Source organism: Hibiscus syriacus, unplaced genomic scaffold (assembly GCF_006381635.1).
Source record: "Hibiscus syriacus cultivar Baekdansim isolate YM2019G1 unplaced genomic scaffold, ASM638163v2 tig00110940_pilon, whole genome shotgun sequence".
NCBI classification, from domain to species: Eukaryota; Viridiplantae; Streptophyta; class Magnoliopsida; order Malvales; family Malvaceae; genus Hibiscus; species Hibiscus syriacus.
This window is the reverse complement of record NW_024062923.1, coordinates 2,901,931-2,924,773: the sequence shown is the minus strand read 5'-3', so window position 1 is coordinate 2,924,773 and position 22,843 is coordinate 2,901,931. Positions and strand designations below refer to the sequence as shown.

Sequence of the window (22,843 nt, the reverse complement as noted above, 5' to 3'; positions counted from 1 at the left end):
GGGCTGCCATCATAAAATTGAGCCCTAAGACCACGTCAAAATCATCCATGTGGGAGACAGTGAAATCTACACTTCCTTCCCAAGACCCAAGCTTGATACTGACCCTCTTCACACCTCCACATATCGTTGAAGTGGCAGAGTTAACTGCTTTCATTTGTCCCACCTCCTTGGTGACAATCAACTTACATTTCTTAGCTTCCTCTGGAGAGATAAACGTATATGTGGCTCCTGTGTCGAATAGAGCTTTAGAGGTTTTCCCATTTACTGAGATGTCTACATACATCAATCCCCTCTCTGGCTCTTTCCTCAAGTTACTCAACTGAGACTGTAATGTAGTTATGAATCGGATGGAGCCCATTCTAGCCGGCTCAGGCTCGGTATCTCCCATCGGAGCGTTCACTCGTTCTCCGTCCTTTGTTGTTGCGACCATGGCATTATAAGCACTTCGTTGTGGACATTCTGCAACCTAATGAAGTCCATTGAAAAGAAAACACCTTAATGAGGGTCTATTCCCTCCATTGCTCGATCCAGGACCAGTAGGGACTCTATTTTGAGTTGGGTCCCTTCCAGGGAATCTTCTATTCGCTCCCCAACTCGATGTCTTCTCCCTTCGAGCCAACTTGTTCCCACTAACCTGTTGGGTGTTAGCTCCACTCGTAAAAGACATCTTGCGCTTTCCAGGATGATCGTTATAACCATTAAGGCACTCGGCAGCAGCTATCATTACTTTCAAATCTTGAACCTTCTGTCTCTGCAACTCGAGTCTAGCCCATGGCTTGAGCCCTTCAAGGAAATGAAATAACTTATCTCTTTCCGACATATCCTTATATCCAACATCAATGTTAGAGTTTGAAGCGTAACCATTCTAGATATCTGAGGAGGATTGAGCCAAACATGAAATTGGAGCTTAAGTCCAAAAGTTCAAGAGAATCTAGCCTATGAATCTTATCAGGAAGTGGACCCCATATTCCAAGAGACACTAAGCTAGCACCCTCAAACTGGTTAACCTTGTCAATGTGGTAACCAAGGAATCAATGGAGAAAGTCAGAGACAATGTTTTACCAGGAATTGCATATCCATTGAAGCCATCAATATTGGCAAGCTTTATCTCCCCTAATCTTAAGCTCAGTGACAATTATCCTGGCAAGATATCACCACATGTGACGTTTCAGACAAGTACAGAGGTCCCCATTGTAATTTTCCAGAATTTGGAGCTCTGAAGGGTACTCTAAATGCATCCTTATTTGCAGCAAAAGTTGAGTTTGATAACTTTGTAATCCATTTGTAGTTAGGCAAAAGCAACTCCATGTAAATTACTAGAACAAACCAGAAAAAGGATCCCATTGAACAAGCTTGTGAACCAACAAACTCCAGATGTAAAGAGCCCTAGGATTGAAAGCAAGAAAGTTAAGTTCAGAAGAAACGAGACTACCTGCAAACTGAAGCTTTCATAAGCAATGGTTACCTGAAGGTTTGAACCTTTATTTGCAAACCCCAAGAATAGAAAATTCACTGAAGTTGAGAGCTGCAAATCCTGCATATGCGCTCTTAGTAAATTCAAAAGCACACTGAAAGTATAAATGCCTGAAATTTAAGCAAATGCTGGTGAAAAAACAAAAGGAAACAAAAAGAAAATTTTACTCGGGAAGACCAAAGGCGGTGTTTTCCCAAGAAAGTTCAGCACTAACTTCCAGTCAAAAGAGAAAGACAAGCAATGGGAGAACACATGAGAACATTAACAAACAAGCAACTTTCATGATCCAAGGAACACGTCTTTAACTCTCTCTCCCTCTTGCTACTTTCCGGGAAAGTAAACAACTACCCAGAAAACCAAAACAAGGTTAAAAAACTGTACCTTGAAGTAATTAGCAAACTGTAAAGGTTAGTTTAACATAGGTTGGTTAAGTTTCTGAAAACGATAGTAGTATTTAAGAAAGTGAGGTATTAAAGACAAGTGAGACTGCGCCTGCAAAATGCAAATGTAATGGAAGGTGGTAGTTGAAAAACACCGTACAAAAGGGAGAAACAGTCCAAGATAACCGATAAGGCAATTAAGAGGGAGGGCAATTAAGAGGGAGGTGCATTAATGGCAAATCCTTTATTTTTCTTGAGAGAAATACAAAGCAAGGATTGCTGAGAGAAAAGCGTGTTTAAGAAATGCAGAAATGGAGAGTGAACACTGTATAACCAAAATAATACAGATTTCAAGTTAAATGAAGTTGTCTTTTGATAAAACAACATAAGTCTATCATAAGATAATCATCTGCAAAACATGCAGTTGATGAACAAAAGTAAGGCATCATATCAGTACCAGATATGGGAATGGAAAAAGGATCAAGCAATTTCAATGTCTTCTCACCCCCAAAAGAAATTAAAAAAGAAGAAGAAAGCTATAGCATTGGAACTTGGAATAATGGTAAACAAGCTTTGCAGTCACTCTAATCCTGGGACCTTTTCCTCTTGGACAGCCTGTTTTGAAGGCAAGGCCACGTTACATTTAAGCCTTGGAATCCCATGCAACATGATCAACTACAGCAGTAGCACCACCTTAAACCAGGCGCTTGTGCCCAATGTTTCGAATCACAAAATGCCAAAATCCCACCTCAAAACCATGGATTTTAGTCTCTCCTTTCCTATAGTCTTATATATTGATCAAGAGAATCTTGTACGTTTGTGGAAAATGAAACCACTCACTTGCCTTTCAAATTGAAGCATAAAAGGGGGGGGGGGAATATGCGGAGACAAAGAGACATATGTAGGTTGAGGGAACAAAGCAGGCTGGAATCTTCATGTTTGGATATAGCAATTACCATCTGACTGACTCAGGCTATTCCTACTTTCATAGACATCATTGCAGATATTTGGGTGTAATTGAACAAAACTTTTGATCATATGTTGTATAATATTTCTTTATCGAGTAAAATAAATTAGTATAAATAAAATTTTATATTAATTTAATAAAAAAACTAATTTGAAAGCTCATTTATAAATTCGTTTACCAATTAATTCATTGAACACAAAGTGAACTCGTCTACTTCCAACTCTTGGGAGAGATGGCTAGTAGGTTAAACAAATGATTAGCGGAAAACAGAAAGAGTTAATCAGTAAGATTCCTTGTCTCATTCCATGACATACAAACAAAGATAGTCAATAATTAAATTAAGGGTAAAGTATAGTAATGGTCATTGAACTTTTCTAAAACTTTCATTTAAGTCCCCCAACTTTTAAAACTTACAATACAATCCTCCAACATTTAGTCCCTTTGCAATATGGTCCCGACGTAACCGGCTGTTTGACACTGTTACACTGTCGTTAGTACGTTTGCAATATGGTCACTGAACTTTCAGGCGCTTGCATTTAGGTCTCTCAACTTTTAAAACTTGCAACACAGTCTTCAATTTCCAAAACATGTAAAAAAATCCAATTGGTTCATGATATATCAGTCCCATAATCAACATGAACTTATTAAAAAGAATACGAGCTCACAGGACGCCGAAAACCACAGGTCGGATCAATACAATTCCCAGTAAATTAGTACCATCAGTCTCTCGGATTGAGCCTGGCGATTTCACTATGTCGATACTCACAACCAATTCCCTGATTTAAAAAAAAAACCAAACAAGAAGATCAAAAAAATTTAGCCTAGACCCTCTTTCACTTCTATTCTGATGGACTGAATATCTTTCATAAGGAGTACTAAAAGTTTTTATTAAGAATAAAGAAAGAAAAATAGATGGTTTTGGTTCAAAACTAACACTGAATATCCAGATTATTAACATGCAGTTCCAGAAACATAAAAATTTCAACAAAAAACACATAATGTGAGTTGAAAATGGGAAAGTGCGAAAGAGAAAATTTACTTCCGGATAGCCCAAAAGTGAAAATAAATATCATCTTGCAAGTGAGGGGAGAGGCTAAGAAATAAATGTAATCGGTGTTGCGTCCAACAATTCTTCCTCCATTTTTTCTTTGTAAATAAAAGCTGAAAGACGGAGCATTGCTTGGGTTTACAATTATACATGGCAGAAAATTAAAGAACAAACACCAAACGAGAGTGCATGTGAGCAAAAGAGACTGAGAAGTGAATGCGTTGTTTGGATTTCATTATATTTGATCATCTATTGGAAAATCTTTAACCACAATAATTAAACGAAGAAATTATTATATGCCCTTTATACAAAATAATTCCAGCTTTGTTGGTAACTTTCAACAATGATACTTAGTTCATCTTAGTAGTATTTGTCAACTCTGCATTTCTAACCCCATTTTTCTCACAAACATTTCATCGGTACATCTATGCTTCACCTGAGATGACATGTATCTAACATTACACCTTAATCATTGATGGTCCCGATAGTCCATTGGTCGGATCTTCTCTCAATGGACTCTTATTCAAGTCAACACCTCCACATAATTCAAAGTTAGATTAGAATTTCCCATGTATCCCCGACTGAAAAGTTACGTTGGAAATGAGAAGAGAGAAGCGAAAAAGGAAATTCGAGATCGAAAAGGAATTTAGGGTTTAGAATGAAATTAAGAACTGTTGCAAGTTTTAAAGGTTGGGGACCTAAATGCAAGAGCCTAAAAAGTTCAGAAACCATATTGCAAATGTACTAACGACAGTGTAACGGCTTCAAACGGCTGATTACGTCGATGATCATATTGCAAACGGACTAAATGTTGGAGGACTGTATTGCAAGTTTTAAAAGTTAGAAGACCTAAATGAAAGCTTTAGAAAAGTTCAGTGAACATTACTGTACTTTACCCTTAAATTATAGACAGCTTAATCAAACAAGATTAAATAACATCTAAATGACAAATAGCTACGTGTTAAGAAACAAATGGGACAAATATGTAAATGGGCCCACCGCTGTATCTGATGCTAAGGCTGCTGCTGAATGCCATCCTTCACTTCCATCTTTACTTACTCGAATTTAAATGCTACTTATTAATATAATACAAATATTAATATAGGTTTAATATAATTTTTTCATCACATTTATAATGTAAGTAATAGAAAATATATTTATCAAGATTTATTTCCTTTTCCAATAATTATTAATTAAATATTGAAATAGATATTTTAAATAATTTAATATTTATTTTTCTTTATGTGGTTCTGCTCTCAAAGTGCATAAGTCGTAAGCAATTTGGGCGGAACATCCAAAATCCAAAGGCTTAATGGTTGTTGAAGCCTTCGTATTTTATAAAAAAGAGTAAACTATACTGTTGGTCATGAAACTTTTAAGATGTTTTTATTTCGATCACTAAAATTTAAAAAGACCATTAAAATTATTGTATAGGAAAAGTTCATTTCGACCACTAATATACTAAATCTTTAATGATTCCTGACATAGTACGTCTATATGTTAATAATAACCGATTTAATACACTCATATTTCATGGATAACTAAAATAATATATTTATATATCAATTTTAATAAATTAAAATCTATCGATAAAACATTAAATCTAAAATTTTTCTTTATTTTGTCTGAAATACTTCACCCACTTAGCATATAAAAAACATAAGGCTATAGTGTTTATAAAAATCTAACTGACGGGTGAGGTTGTTTATATAAATCTAACCAACGGATGAGATTGCAGGTAATTATAACCGTCCGATCACTTCATCTTGAATCTAAAGGTCAAAGTTCCTCTAAAGTCGGGAAAGTCAATTTGCTTTTGGTGTCGTAGAAGAAGAATATTCCCTTTGTGTTTGGCGATACAAATTTTCAAAATTTTCGATAAAATAGTGAGTATTTTATCAAAAATCAATCGTTAATAGCTTTCTGTTTACCTCCTTTAATTCGTTGCCGAAAAGATTAGGGAGTTGACGAAAGGATTTTCGAGATTCGAGGAACCGTGAAAGAGCAGTGGCAGATTGGTAAGTTTCACGGGGTTGTTCTTGGGTTTTTGTTATTTTTGAAGCTGGATTTGGGTTTTTTTTGTTGGGTTGACGGGGATTTGATATTGGGTTAGGGTTTTGTTGTACCGATGTAAGGATTGGAGATTTGAACTAGTAAATTCAACTGTAAATTTTTCAAATACGAATCAGACAAATTAGCTTCTCTTTATATTGCAATTAATTTATCATGCATGATTGAAAATGTTAAATGCGACTATCGTGTTCTCCTTTTTGTGTTTATTTTTAGGGTTTAACCTGGCGAATATGGTTTATTTAAAAAGATTTGGATTTTTTAAAATGGTAAACAATATGATTAAAGAAGTTCGGGATTTGGGTAAATGCTTGTAAGACCTGATTTAATTAAACTCTTAATAAATTCAGTTAAATATCATGCACTTCCCTTATGTTGTTGGTAAATTATAACTCTGTGTATACTCACGTTGGAATTGGAGACAGTCAATTCTTTATTGATGTTCTCTTGGGTTAAATATGGTGAATTAGGGTCTTTCAGAAGATGGTTTTGTTCAAACAAGTATACAAAATGGTTTTCAGTATTAGGGTAAATGCGAATAAGAATTTATTTAATTTGCTCAAAACTGCTATCAAACTTTACTTAAACAGTTGTATCTAAGGGTGGTGTATAAAGTTAGTCTAGAAATCCTGTGGGATAATTTGTCTCCCATGGTTGATATACGTTTTGTGATTTTTTTTTTTTGAAAAATGGTACTTTGTATTAGGAATGATTACAAAGAACATCACCTCAAAGACCTCATTAAAAAACCTCTATAACCCTAAATGGAGGAAAAAGAGTAAACCTTGAGGTGGTAAGGATCAATAACACAGAAACGCTTACATAATACAGACCATACCCCCGCCTTACCACAATTTGAACTCATGAAAAAACAAACAAAGACAAACCAATGAACAGAAATGAGGACTAGAAATGAAGCAAACGCAGCCAACTAAACCAATGAAAACACCATACTATCAAGACGAACCATCAACATCAACCAAACTTAAACGTAGCCAAGCAAGGAACTCCAGCGAAATCAGCTCCTGGATTGCAGAAGTTGCCATTGGTCTTATGCAATAACAGAGCCATATTACTAGGGATTGATATCAATTCAATTCTTACCAGCTGAGTCGAATCATCTAGCTTGAAGGAAGAATGATGCCCCACTAATAACATAACTATCTAAATCTAGAACTTTCCGAGGCTAACTGAAAATCAAACGATAAGAATGGGGGCTAACAACAGATGCTGCATATCGACTAATACGCAGATCCACAGAGGAAACAACTAAAATAATGTGCGAATAAGCAAACGATGGCTGTGAACTATTGAGAAACAAGAAACACATCAGGAAGAGTCAATAATCGAAGCAAAAAATAATGGCCTCAGGACAACGCACAAAGTCTAGTATATGAGGAACTAGTGTCAGCCAAAGAATATTAGCCCAAAACCCATCCTGCAGTAAAACCGTATTGAAGATCTGATCAACTGAGAATGAACTGCCATTAAATCTAGACTTATTTCTGCTCAACCAAATCTGCCAAATCAAGCCGAAGAAGCCAAGATGCCAAAGGTTCCTAACTCTTCTTTTAATATACTATGACGAACATATCTCTAAGAGCTGTTTAACATCCGATGGGAAAGTGATCCTAATTTCCCATAAGATACACCTTTGTCACACTTTCCAGACAACAATGCAATGGCATAACACATGGATGACATCTTCCGGTTGATCTTTGCAAAAAAGGTAAATAAGTTGAACACTACTGTTAACCCCTCTCTTGGTCAATTCAGTCGCAACCGACAGCCTGTTATAAACCGTTTTCCAAACAAAGGCAACCACTTTAGGAGGCACAAATTTATTCCAAACTTTATTCCATATAGGATCTTGAATAATGCCGACCGATGCTGATTTTATGCAGAATTCTTTAGATTTATATATGCCATTGGAATCACCTAACCACATCAATCTATCTAACCCAGGAAAAGAAGAAACACCACTATTAATAACATGATTAAATTGATTCTATATCAGTAATTCCCATGAGAACAACCCACGCCTTAACTCAATCCTCCATATTCATAACCCATTCGCCCAGCTCCCGAATTCGCTAATCTTTCCCTGTTTTTTAATGGCCATCCCATAGATTCTAGGGAAGTCAACTTTCAAAGAACGAACATCGGTCCAGAAATCTATTCTTGAACCATTCCCCATAACACACCGAACATCAACAAGGAATTCATCCTCATTTGACAACAGCGGGTGCACTATCTCGTACCACAACCCATTCAACCTTCGAGCGCTAATACCTTTAGGTAAAATCACCTCAGGATCATACATGTACTTAGCAACAATAATCTTTTTCCATAAGCTATCGTTATCCTCACTAAAACGCCAAATCCATTTATTCAACAATATTCTATTTCTAACTTTAACATCAAAGAAGCCTAGACCACCATGAGATTTCAGGCCATTAACCATATCCCACTTAATCCAATGAATACCTCTATCAGACTTAACATTCCACTGAAATCTTGCTATACATTTGTTAATCGTCTCAGTTATGGATTTTGGCATAGAAAATAACAACATGTAATACACCGACAAATTTACCAACACATATTTAATCAATGTAGTCCTACCCCAAAAGAAAACAACTTACCTTTCCAGCTTTGGAGACGGGATCTGACTTTCTCCACAATAGGAAGCCTCATCAATTTAAGGTTTTTTATAACCCAACGACAGCCCCAAATACGTTGTAGGCAACCTTGCCCAATCGTACAACATCGAATCTACCCACCCTTTAACTCTGCAATCATCCACATTAATACCAAATAATTTCTTCTTTTGCATATTTAATTTTAGGCCAACAACAACCTCAAAGATTCTTAGAACACGAAACAAATTTAGGATCTTATCTTCTTTGGCATCTGAAAATAGAATTAGATCATTAGCAAATTGAATGTGGAAGACATCTACTTTACTGACCCCAATATGCACCCCTCGATACACATCGAGAGCAGTCGTTTTCTTTAACAATCTACTAAGCGCCTTGCCTACAATATTAAACAGAAACGGCGATAACGGGAAGCCTTGCCTAAGGCCCCTTTTAATAGAAAAATCAACACAACAATCTTAGGCGTCAAAATGCACAAATAAATCCATTTCCTTCATCTTTTATCAAACCCCATTTTCTTAAAAATCAGGTTCAAAAAATCTCAGTCGACTGTGTCGTATGCTTTGCTGAAATCTGCTTTTACCATTACTGCTTCAGTCTTATTTTTATTCAGTTCATCAACAATCTCATTCGTAATCAAGGAACAATCTGTAATTTTCCCAATAAAATTCATCCATAAACTTCATAACATTGCCTTTAATATCCTTCCAAAACTTCTTGAAGAAATCCAAGTTAAACCCATCCGGACCGGGAGCTCTCGAACAATCAGAAGAATTAATTGTGAGCCAAACCTCCTCTTTCGAGAAAGGGCTTTCGATTAATCTTCTCGATGCAGAGTTGATCCTTTTAAACAGAATATCAAACCTCTTTAACTGAATGGTATTAACTTTGTTAAAACAAGAGTGAAAATGGTTGACGAAAGCTTACTGAATCCATGCTTGATTTTTGAAAACCGAACCATTCACCTTCAGTTTCGAAATCTGATTCCTGTGGCCTCTGATCGCAGCAGTGAGATGATAAAATTTGGTATTCTTATCCTCTTCCCTAAACCGCTTTAGTCTCGACTTTTGCAACCATTCTCTTTCCGCCTTTCTATACTCCGCCCACAACTTCGCCTTTACTGACACGAGTTCAGCTTGTGTAGCCTTATCGCTTGGGTTCTCCAAACACGATAATTTTAAAGAATCATTTTCCCCAAAACCACAATCAGATCAGATTTCAACTCTCTACTCAACTTAACCCACTCCTTAGTCGCTTTCTTCGTTAGCAACAACACGTGATTCAAGTATTTTCCTTGATTAGCGCCGAAGACCCTCCTAATTTTATCAGCAAGAGATGGGTCATCCGCCCAATGGTCAAACCATTTGAAGGGCTTACAAACCTTTTTTGGCTTCCTTTCACATAACATGATAGGATTATGATATGATAGACCTCTATGTAGCGTTGCTTACACCAGATTTGGACTTAAACACACAATGTCGGCTGAAATTAGAAACCTTTTGAGCCTACTAACAACTGTGCTTACCCCTCCCCTAAACCATGTAAAAATGCTACCCGAGATTAGAACATCAACCAAGTCCCATTTCGAAATGAATTCTTCGAAAAGTAATATTGAAGACGAAATATCGTGATTCCATATTCTTTCCAAGTCCGATCTAACGATATTAAAATCCCCGCCCACAATAACCGGAACCTTCAGAATTTCAATAATATTGTTTAACTGTTCAAAAAAGCTCACTCTATCTCTGTAGGCATTCGGACCATAGATGTTGATGATGCCTATTTCCAAATTTTGATGCACAACCAGACCTTTTAACACAATGAATCTCTTGTAAACGTTATAAAGATAACATTAAAAACGTCCATATCCCACAAAGAAATCAAACCCCCTGAAGCACCTTCTGCCAGAGCACAGATCATCTCCCTAACAAACCTACCCTTTAACCCTCCCTCTACACCAACAAGTAAACTTACAACTTTTGATTCCTGTAACAACACCACCCTAGCTTGGTTCGAATCAATAACCCGACTTACTGTTATAACTTTTTCATTCTTACCCAACCCTCTTATATTCCACGACAAAACATATAGACCAAAATCCATATAAAAAGACTAAAACACACAAGCAATTATCACCCATAGTTCAATCACATACTCAAGGCTTACCCGATTAAACAGTGGGTTCTAATCTCTCGAGCAACCTTTTCCTTGAAGTTCCAAACTATACACCAACGTATACGCCACTGCTAAGGTTGCCTTAGCTTCATTTACATTCCCCGAAGGCTGAACGAAATTATCACCACTGGAATTACCAACCCAATTTTGAGAATTTCCGGGAATTATCCTCTTCCTGCTACCTTCTTTGACTCGCCCACAACATAATTAATAACTCCATCGAAATTGGTTGTAGCTTTCTCTTTGCTAGACGCTGATGATACAACCCAAATTCCATCTGTTCGCCCTTAGAGCAAAAATGCTTCAGCTATAGGAACTTCTAATAATTGGAACTATTAGAGATGGATTGGGTTAATCCAATATGGGTTGGCTCTCTATTAATCTCAACAAAGCCAATATGGGCACATCGTGTAAACCATCCTCGACAAACTCAACATTCCTCACAAAAGGGGCAGCATGCGTAAACTTGTTTTTCAGAACACCACATTCGCTCCTCATACTTTGCGTTTCATTAAAACTATCTTCAATAAAGCCTACCTCGTTAACATCAACTGTAGTAGAACCCTCATGCAACCTTGAAAACGGAACATCAACATCGCCAGCTAGAAGCACCAGACCACCACCCGCCTGAGTGACATCTATGAGCATTCTACCTTCTTCACGAGCCTCTGTAAGAATTTTAATGGAACTTACCCAACCATTAATGATAACGAAACATTTCTCAAGAACCGTCGAAGCACACTGCACTTCCAAAAGCAGTCTGGCTTCGTCGAAACGAATTCTGTAACACCTATAACCCTATAATTATACCTATACAGATTATAGGTGTCACCCGAATTTCTAAAACCATTTTCCAATTCGAAAGCGATTTAAAATTTATTTTCTTAAAATGATATATGATATTATAAAATATCATATCATATGAATTGTGTTTCTTTATAACAAATTTATTTCAAAAGTTTTTTTTATGAATAGTGAATAGTACCTGTGAACAGTGAACAATATACAGTGAACAGTGGGGGTATCAGTTCCCCTGTAGCAGGAATCGGTTCCCTAAATGCATTCTGGAAATTTTCTTAAAACATGGTTATTGTTCACTGCTACAGTAACTTCGAAAATTACATATAAAACTCATAAAAATTAACCTTTCAATTTATCAATTTGTTTCCAAATTAATTCAACAAAACAAATTAAACATTATCAAATTACATGCTACTATCTAAGTCAAATTCCATCATAGGATGTCTTACTGATATTGAAATATACTTCTCGATGCTTGATGTCACGTTGAACTCTTTATTCCATTATTGGCTTTTTACCTACGCGTGAAAATCATCACAGGCTAAAAAATCATCACACGCTAAGTATAAACTTAGTGAGGCAATTAAAACAATATACATTGCAATACAATTCATGCATGAATTTCAATGACAAATTCAAAATGCCATAAAATCATGTTATTTTCATATCCAATAATTTACCATGATTAAAATAGTATAAAATCTTTTACCATTTATCCCATAAGCTCGTAAGCTTTTACCAATATACTTATCATTTATCCATAAGCTTGTAAGCTTATTTAACCAATACACTTGCCATTATTCCATAACCATATACCATAGACAATAGCCCAATATACAACCCTGAGGACCCTGGGTACACGAGTCAAATATAAGCACCGTAGTGCTAATCCGTATGACACATAAGGTCGTGTCCACCATAATCCATATGACACATAAGGTCATGTCCACCATCTGTACTAGGTATCCTTAAGTACAGTCTCATATTGCACATAAGGTCGTACCCACCACATACACTAGGTATCCTTTAGTGTATCCCGTATGCAGCCTGCTGCTGGACTCTATGGCATGCCAACTATACCCTGTCCCTCAATGACTTACTTGGGCATACAGTCTATTTTATTTGATCCATCCATCAAAGTATATTATCAATATTTAACAATGGGGTAGTTCATACCCAAAATAATATTCATGGTAAAATATCACATTTTCAAAATCAATGCATTATAATTTCATACTATGAAATATCAATGTCATGTCAATTTATAAAAATATGACATAATATCATGCTGATATAAACAAGGTCGACTTATCGCAAGTCTTCCTGATGATGTATAAAACATCCATGTATAATTTCATGCATATATTGCACTCACCTTGACACTTTATATCTTTCAAAAATATGAGCCTCACAATATTCCATAATAAACCCTTTTTATACTTGACTTGCTCTAATCACAAATCAATCATGATCTGTATAAATCACAAATTCATAATAATACATATGTTAATATTGTACTAACATAAACGTATCCCAAAATAACTCCATAATATATTTGAAACTCATTATCTATCAAAATACTTAACTCTTAATAATTCCTTTTAACATTGGAACCAACTTTTCCAATTTACACAAAATGATCCTTCACCATTCAACCACTTAAATTCTTAAATTTCCATATTCAGACAATTCACATACCCTTAAAGAATCAGTATTCTGTATTTATATACACACTGGAATTCAATTGCATTTCTTCTGTTAAAATTAGACTCGAATATGAATCTATCCATATAAAGAAATCCTTCTAATTCATTCTGTACAATTTATGGTGAATTTTCAAAGTTGACCAACAGAATATGTTTTGTAGAATCTGCTGTCCGATTTTTTCCTGACCTTTCATTGGTTAAAAATTCATATCTCTTTGTATACACCTTGAAATTTATCCCCGTTTGTTTTAAACAGAACTAGATCAATATATGAACATAATAATAAAAATAACCTCCAAATTATTTTTATATAATTTCTGGTAAATTTCCAAACCCACTGCAAAATTCAAAATATAAATTGTTTTCTTTAACCTCATCCCTAGTTTCTTCATCAATTTCCTTAAATCACTTAACTCTTCAAAACCCATAAAACACAAGAATCAACATCCCCTTTTATCAACTCAAGATGAACTTGAACACTAACACTATTATCATGCAATATTGGTACCAAATGATAGCTTTTTTCACAATAACAATTTCTATTTTCAGCATACTCAAAATCTTAAGGAAATTGCTTGAAAATTGAATTAAAGTTTTCTCTTACCTTTGAAGAAGCCCACGTCTGGTTGGAGAAGAAGATAAACAAATTTGGATGAAATGTGGGAAACATATCATCTTAATTTACATTTCATTCCACTTTAAATGAATATAATATTCATTTAGTTGAGATAACACCAAATCACCCTAATGAATCTTCTTATTTACCATAAAACCATGACAACTCATCCTTATCATATTTCAAAGTCAAAGCTGAATTATTTTGACTTTTATTTCCGAAATTTCCCTTGAAATTTCAAAACTTACGTTTTAGTTACTAAATTACACTGTTTCGGTTAAATCTGAAAAAATTGCACATTTCCAAACCAAATTTATCTGATATAAAATATTAAAATAATATTTCCAACCATTTTATAACATCCTTCAAATTTTTGTAAAATTCCAATTCGATATGAATTACCGATTCCTTATCGGCTTTAACCCTTTTTAATTATTCTTTACTAAAATTTCAAATCCAAAAATATGATTTCTATAAAACCCCACTCTTAAGAGTAAACTATCTTTTAATGGAACAAATTTTTTTAGTAAATGATCACTTAATTCCTCAAACTTTTCTCAATTTTCTACTTTGACCATCAAACTTTCAAAATTTGCATTTTGGTCATTATCTAAATTTTTTGGGTATTACAATTCTCCCCTCTTAAGAAAATTCATCCTCGAATTTTAAAACTTTCTATGAAAACACTAACTCCCCTTTTATAAGGATTGCACTTTCAATTGTAAATTCGTAACCCTAATTTAGGGTTGTACAAATTGGTAAGACGTGCCATCGCCTTATGAAAACCTCTTCTGGTCTTGCCAACTTCTTGAATTACGATTTTTCCTCCTTCATTTAGGAATTTTGTGAAAATCATGCTAATCATTAGATTTTGAACCTGTTTAATCCAATTCTTCAACCTGATATGAAAATGTTATGAATATTATTTTTTCATATCCTCTTCTCTTTTCCCAATTTACGTCCTCGACATTATAATTTTACTAAATCACTTTGAATAGAGGAATCGTTATGCTACATAGTTCTTTGATTTCTCAAGCTAAGATCCATATTAGTTCTTCTTCATAAATCAATCTGGTCAGATCTCAATTTTCTCTGATGAAATGACATATGAAAGCTCTGATCAATACTTTCTAAGCATCGATACATGAAAAACATTGTGTATTTTTTTTCCAACTTTGGATCTCAATTACCCCCCAGAGTTAATGTTAACTCATAAGACATCAATCTAACTCTTTTTAATATCTCATAAGGTTCAATGAATCTTACACTTAGTTTTCCTTTGCGTTTTGGGCGCAAAATCTTTTCTCAAGGTGATACCTTAAGAAAAACTTTATCATCTTCATGAATTTCAATCTCTTTTCACTTCAAGTTTGTATAAGACTTTTTCTGATCAAATATCATCTTGAGACTATCTTTACTTTATCCTCAACCTCTTTCAATAAATCTGGCCAACAAGATTTCGATCTTTTAACCCAAACCAATTTAATGGTGTTCAATATTTTCTCCCATATAAAGCTTCATACGGAGCCATCTTGTTACTCAATTAATAATTGTTATTGTTGGAAAATTCTACTAAAATCAAATATTTTTCTTTTCCCATGATATCCTTGAAATCAATCACACATACTCTCAACATATCTTCTAATATCTGAATAGTACTTTCTAACTTACCATCCATCTGTGGATGAAAGATCGTAATGAAATTCATCAAGTACCCAAAACTTTATGCAAATATTTCCAAAATCTTTAAGTAAACCTTGGATATCTGTCTGATATAATGGATACTGATACTCCTGTAATCGAAATATCTTCTGACTCTTTACCACTTCCACTCTGGAGTATAAATCACTTGCAACAATTACGAAAGCAGTTTATGCTCAACTTTTACTTGTTGACATGTCAAACATGTGGCAACAAACTCAGAATGTTTCTTTTCATACTTGGCCACCCAAAATGACTCTTTACATCCTGATACATTTTTTCCCACTTGTATGCATAGTCAGTGGACTATAATGTGCCTCAGAAAGAATATATTTCTTCAACTCATCATCATGTGGAATATAGATTCTTCCTCGATAATACAAACATCCATCTGACTAGACTTCAAAGTCTTTAGTCTCACCTTTTTGCACTAGTGAAATCTTTTCCAAGCATCTGCCATCTTTCTTTTGTAGCTCTATTATCCGATATAAAAACATCAGTTTTACTTTTAATTCATCCAATAGTGCGTCATTTTTTTCAACAATAGTCGCAGATTCATAGCTCTCAAAGCTGCAAAAGTTTTCCAACTAAGTACATTTGCTACAACATTTGTCTTACCTGAATGATAATCAATAATCATATCATAGTCCTTTAAAAGTTCTATCCATATTCGTTGTCTCAAATTGAGTCAACAGATATTTTAAACTCTTATAATCCATGTAGATGTGGCATCTCTCACTATACAAATAATGACGCCAATTTTATAGCAAAAACAACCGCTGCTAACTCAAGATCATGAGTAGGATAATTCCTATCATGCATCTTTAATTTCGAAAAACATATGCTACCACCTTACCTTCTTGCATAAGTACACAACCAAACCATTATGAGATGTATCACTATACACCACATACTCTTTGTCCGATTCCGGTTGTACCAACACTGGTGCTTCCATTAAAATATTCTTTAAAGTTTTAAAACTCTCTTGATATTTCTTATTCTAAGTAAATGAAACATTCTTTCTCAAAATCTTGGTCAAAGGAGAAGCAACCATCGAAAAGTTTTTCACAAACCTTCGATAATAACCAACAAGTCCCAAAAACTTCGGACCTCTGAACATTCTTTGGAGGTTTCCACTCCAATATTGCTTGAATTTTATTTGGATCAATTATACCTTCTGCCGAGACAACATTACCAAGAAAATAAACTTTGATAGCCAAAACTCACACTTTGAAAGTTTGGCATATAATTTTTTATCCTTAACTATTTCGAGCACAATACGAAGATGAGCATCATGTTCTATCATTGTCTTCGAGTATACCTGAATGTCATCAATACAAACCACCTTAAACTGATTTAAGTAAGGTTGAAATACTAGATTCATCAAAATCCATGAATGTTGCTAGAGCATTTTTTAACCCAAACGACATTACTAAAAACTCGTAGTGTCCATACCGTATTCTGAAAACTATATTTAGAACATCTTCCTCTTTAATATTTAACTGGTGATATCCTAACTAAGATCAATCTTAGAGAAAACATTTATTCCCTTAAGTTGATCAAGCAAATAATAAATCCTAAAAATAGGATATTTGTTCTTGATAGTTACTCTGTTTAGCTGTCGATAATCTATGCATAATCACATATATCCTTTTTTCTTTTTCACAATCAACACTGATTCACCCCAAGGTGAAATACTCGGTCTAATGCATCCTCAATTTAACATCTCTTGCAATTGGTTCTTTATTCTCTTAAATCAATCACAACCATTCGATACGAACCCATAGATACAGGATTAATGCCTTGATAACCATTAATATTGAATTCCACTCTCAATCTGGAGGTAATCCAATTAATAAATCTAAAAAGACATATGGAAATTCCCAAGTTATGGAAATATCATATTATCTTGCTTCAGATACTTAAGTATCTATCACTTTAGCTACAAAAGTTATGCATCCTTTTTACATCATCTTAATTGCAACCATTGCTGATATCACATTAATGATATTTCACTTTTTCATCCATCATTAAAATTTTAATTTCTCCGCATTTTTCTAAATTAATCGCTTATTGCAACCATTAACCCAACCTTAATGCAGAGACAACCAACTCATGATCAAAATGATCTTAAACTCATTAATGATAATCCCATCGGATTCATCAGGAACATAAGCTCCTGAATCTTTATCAAACATTTACTATTTGTTCGACTAACACTTGTATCATGACCGTGACCTATGGTTCTTCCGCTATAATATCACTCGATATCAAGTAGAATTGAATATTTATACTTTGAAATTCCTTCTTTCATTCTTAAGGAAATATGTATAATTTTTCCAGATCCATAAAAATTATTCTCGAACAGTTGAAACATTTTCCATCTCAAATGAAAGTCTCAATGTTCACATCGTTCATTAAGAAAACTTGATAATTTGTAGCAATAACTTCATAGTAGTTAATGCTAAAACCACATTAATAAACAAATTTACTCCTTTTTCTTATCATTACGAACTTGACACTTTTCAAGTTCTTGAGAATCCATCTCAATCTAAACAATAATTCATTTCAGCATGGAAGGTTAGACAATCCATTTTCGTATATTTACCTTCACAAGGTAACTCTATCCAATTTTACGGACTTGATATCTATTCTCAATCCAACTCATAATCATTTGATTCACAAATAACTCAACTTTCTGTAAACTTTTAGCGGACAACTTATTACCGCTTATTCATTTTCTCTTACTCAATCAACAATGATTTAAACAATTTAATTCTTAGCTGAAATATTTCTCACTTATTTAAGCTTACCTGGAGAAACCTCAGAATCATCACTAGATTCATAAATCTCCTCTGGATCCTCATCCGATTCGACTTTTCTTGTAAGTCGTTCAAACATTTTAATCAATTCTTCCAATTCAGAATCTTCATTAAAAACTGGGCATTCTTCCACAAACTGGAGGAAAATCCCTAACAACATCCACCCTTCTAAAGTGTTTTACATAAGTCGTGTCGGGACCCTTTTTGTCGATTTCAATCTCGACTTTCTTTTCAACAATTTCGACTTTCTTACCTTGTCATTAATTCCAACATCTGAACATAGTCAGAATCATCATACATTAATAAAGAATAACTTTACTCCCAATAAGCATCATCACGGTATATACAACTATCAGTAATTTTTGACATCCTAGTGGCATGTATACATTTTTTAACTAAAAAAAACTCGGTTTAGTCCTAGAATCGGCTAAACCTGTAGCTCTGATGCCAATAAATGTAACACCCATAACCCGTATAATTATACCTATACAGATTATAGGTCTCACCCGAATTTCTAAAACCATTTTCCAATTCGAAAGCGATTTAAAATTTATTTTCTTAAAATGGTAAATGATATTATAAAATATCATATCATATGAATTATGTTTCTTTATAACAAATTTAATTCAAAATATTTTTTATGAATAGTGAACAGTACCCGTGAACAGTGGGGTATCGGTTCCCCTGTAGCAAAGAATTGGTTCCCTAAATGCATTCTGAAATTTTGCTTAAAACGTGGTTACTGTTCACTACTACAGTAACTTCCAAAAACTACATATAAAACTCATAAAAATTAACCTTTCAACACTATCAATTTATCAATTTGTTTCCAAATTAATTCAACAAAAAAATTAAACATTATCAAATTACATGCCACTATCTAAGTCAAATTCCATTATAGGATGTCTTACTGATATTGAAATATACTCCTCGATGCTTGATGTCGCGTTGAACTCTTTATTCCATTACTGACTTTTTACCTACGCGTGAAAATCATCATACGCTAAGTATAAACTTAGTGAGGCAATTAAAACAATATACAGTGCAATACAATTCATGCATGAATTTCAATGACAAATTCAAAATGCCATAAAATCATTTTATTTTCATATCCAATATTTTACCATGATCAAAATAATATAAAATTTTTTACCATTTTTTTATAAGCTTATTTTACCAATATGCTTACCATTTATCCATAAGCTCGTAAGCTTATTTAACCAATACACTTGTCATTATTCCATAACCATATACCATAGACAATAGCCCAATATACAACCCTAAGATCCCAGGTACACGAGTCAAATATAAGCACCGTAGTGCTAATCCGTATGACACATAAGGTCGTGTCCACCATAATTCGTATGACACATAAGGTCGTGTCCACCATCTGTACTAGGTATCCTTAAGTACAGTCCGTATGGCACATAAGGTCCTACCCACCACATACACTAGGTATCCTTTAGTGTATCATGTATGCAACCTGCTGCTGGACTCTATGGCATGCCAACTATACCCTGTCCCTCAATGACTTACTTGGGCATACAGTCTATTTTATTTGATCCATCCATGGCAAAGTATATTATCAATATTTAACAATGGGGCAGTTCACACCCAAAATAACATTCATGGTAAAATATCACATTTTCCAAAATCAATGCATTATAATTTCATACTATGACATATCAATGTCATGTCAATTTATAAAAATATGACATAATATCATGCTGATATAAACAAGGTCGACTTATCGCAAGTCTTCCTGATGTATAAAACATCCATGTATAATTTCATGCATGTATTGCACTCACCTTGACACTTTATATCTTTAAAAAATATGAGTCTCATTATGTTCCATAATAAACCCTTTTTATACTTTACTTGCTTCAATCGCAAATCAATCATGATCTGTATAAATCACAAATTCATAATAATACATATATTAGTATTGTACTAACATAAACGTATCCCAAAATAACTCCATAATATATTTGAAACTCATTATCTATCAAAATACTTAACTCTTAATAATTCCTTTTAACATTGGAACCAACTTTTACAATTTACACAAAATGATCCTTCACCATTCAACCACTTATATTCTTAAATTTCCATATTCAGACAATTCACATACCTTTAAAGAATCATATTTTGTATTTATATACACACTAGAATTCAATTCTGTTTCTTCCGTTGAAAACTAGAATCGAATAAGAATCTATCCATATAAATAACTCCTTCTAATTCATTATGTACAATTTATGGTGAATTTTCAAAGTTGACCAACAGAATCTGTTTTGCAGAATCTGCTGTCCGATTTTTTTCTGACCTTTCCTTGGTTAAAAATTCATATCTCTTTGTATACACCTTGAAATTGATCCCCATTTGTTTTAAACAGAACTAGATCAATATATGAACATAATACATAAAAATAACCTCCAAATTATTTTTATATAATTTCTGGTAAATTTCCAAACCAACTGCAAAATTCAAAATATAAACTGTTTTCTTTAACCTCATCCCTAGTTTCTTCATCAATTCTTACAACCAATTCCTTAAAATCACTTAACTCTTCAAAACCCATAAAACACAAGAATCAACATCCCCTTTCATGAACTCAAGATGAACTTGAACACTAACACTATTATCATGCAATATTGGTACTAAATGATAGCGTTTTTCGCAATCACAATTTTCTATTTTCAGCATACTCAAAATCCTAAGGAAATTGCTTGAAAATTGAATTAAAGTTTTCTTTACCTTTTAAGAAGCCCACGTCTAGTTGGAGAAGAAGATGAACAAATTTGGATGAAATGTGGGAAACATGTCATCTTAATTTACATTTCATTCCACTTTAAATGAATATAATATTCATTTAGTTGAGATAACACCAAATCACCCTTAATGAATCTTCTTATTTACCATAAAACCATGACAACTCATCATTATCATATTTCAAAGTCAAAGCTGAATTATTTTGACTTTTATTTCAGAAATTTCCCTTGAAATTTTCAAAACTTGCGTTTTAGTCACTAAATTCCACTGTTTCGATTAAATATGAAAAATTGCACATTTCCAAACCAAATTTCTTTGATATAAAATATTAAAATAATATTTCCAACCATTTTATAACAACCTTCAAATTTTTCTAAAATTCCAATTCAATCTAAATTACTGATTCCTTATCGGCTTTAACCCTTTCAAATTATTCTTTACTAAAATTTCAAATCCAAAAATATGATTTCTATAAAACCACACTCTCAAGAGTAAACTATCTTTTAATGGAACAATTTTTTTAGGAAATGATCACTTAATTCCTCAAACTTTTCCCAATTTTCTACTTTGACCATCAAACGTTTAAAATTTGCATTTTGGTCATTATCTAAATTTTTGGGGTATTACAAATTCTATTGCTAGTATCTTCATGAATAACTACAACTGAACCCCACAGGTTCCCTAGATCATTGAAAAATTTATTGCTCCACACTAACAATGGGACATCTTTTAATATCAAACCAGATTCGAATCCACTCATCTCTACTATCCCAGCACGCCTTACGCTCCCTTGCCCCATTAAACTGGATAACCACCAGCATTTAAGGCCAAATGCTGACCCTTACATCAAACCCTTCTGCTAGAAAGACTGTGTAAATAATATCCTCATTATCATCCTTTTGATTTTGCCAACCAAAAACACTCTCTCCACCTCAACTCATTCTTAGGAACCATTATATTCGAACGAGCTGCAAGACTATTCCGACTAAAGCTAAGAGAGTGATCTTTCGAAATACTAACATGGATGACTGCACCCGGATCAACTGTTCTAAATTGTTGATTCGCTAATACCTTATCTTGTGACAGACCGACTTCATCAATCCGGCAGCCCAACACATCCTTATAGGACATGGAATCTCTTAGGGCCAGCTTCCACACCCTCTTCACCAAATTTCCAGACTCATATCTGTTGCTTATTGGTCCCGATGATTTATCGTGAAAAACTTTAATTCTATAACTGTCCATCAACCTCCCATCTGCCCTCCGAACCGCTACACTGGCTTAATGCTTGCTTATGAACCTCACAAACGCAAATTGGATCCATCAAATAGTCTCTTTCTACTTCTAAATGCAATAAACACATCCACCACTGCACCATACTCCATGAAAGCTTCCTTAAGGGTAGTCGGATGTATCATCTTGCTTACATTGTTGACAAAGACAGTATGAATCATTGACGATTGATCTGATCTCACCAACCCGTCTCTCCGTCCGAGGAACTCATATAAGTGAAAAAGTTTGCGAAAATGATGTTGCTTTACGTTTTGTGATTAAACCAGTAACAATTAAACAAAGGAAAGTAAATTTGGCTAAGATTTTGGCAAGGAGTGATAGGTTTGCATGAGGTAATATTTAGGCCATATGGTCC

The 22,843-nt window shown here is 34.1% G+C and overlaps 1 long non-coding RNA gene across 1 annotated transcript; it reads left to right on the top strand.

Moving 5' to 3' along the window:
* Window positions 1-1,807: 1,807 nt before the first annotated feature.
* LOC120147643 lies at window positions 1,808-4,484 on the top strand. Its single transcript, XR_005518302.1, has 3 exons — window positions 1,808-1,941; window positions 2,748-2,755; window positions 4,475-4,484. It is a non-coding gene; the product is annotated as an uncharacterized LOC120147643 (long non-coding RNA).
* Window positions 4,485-22,843: the final 18,359 nt, after the last annotated feature.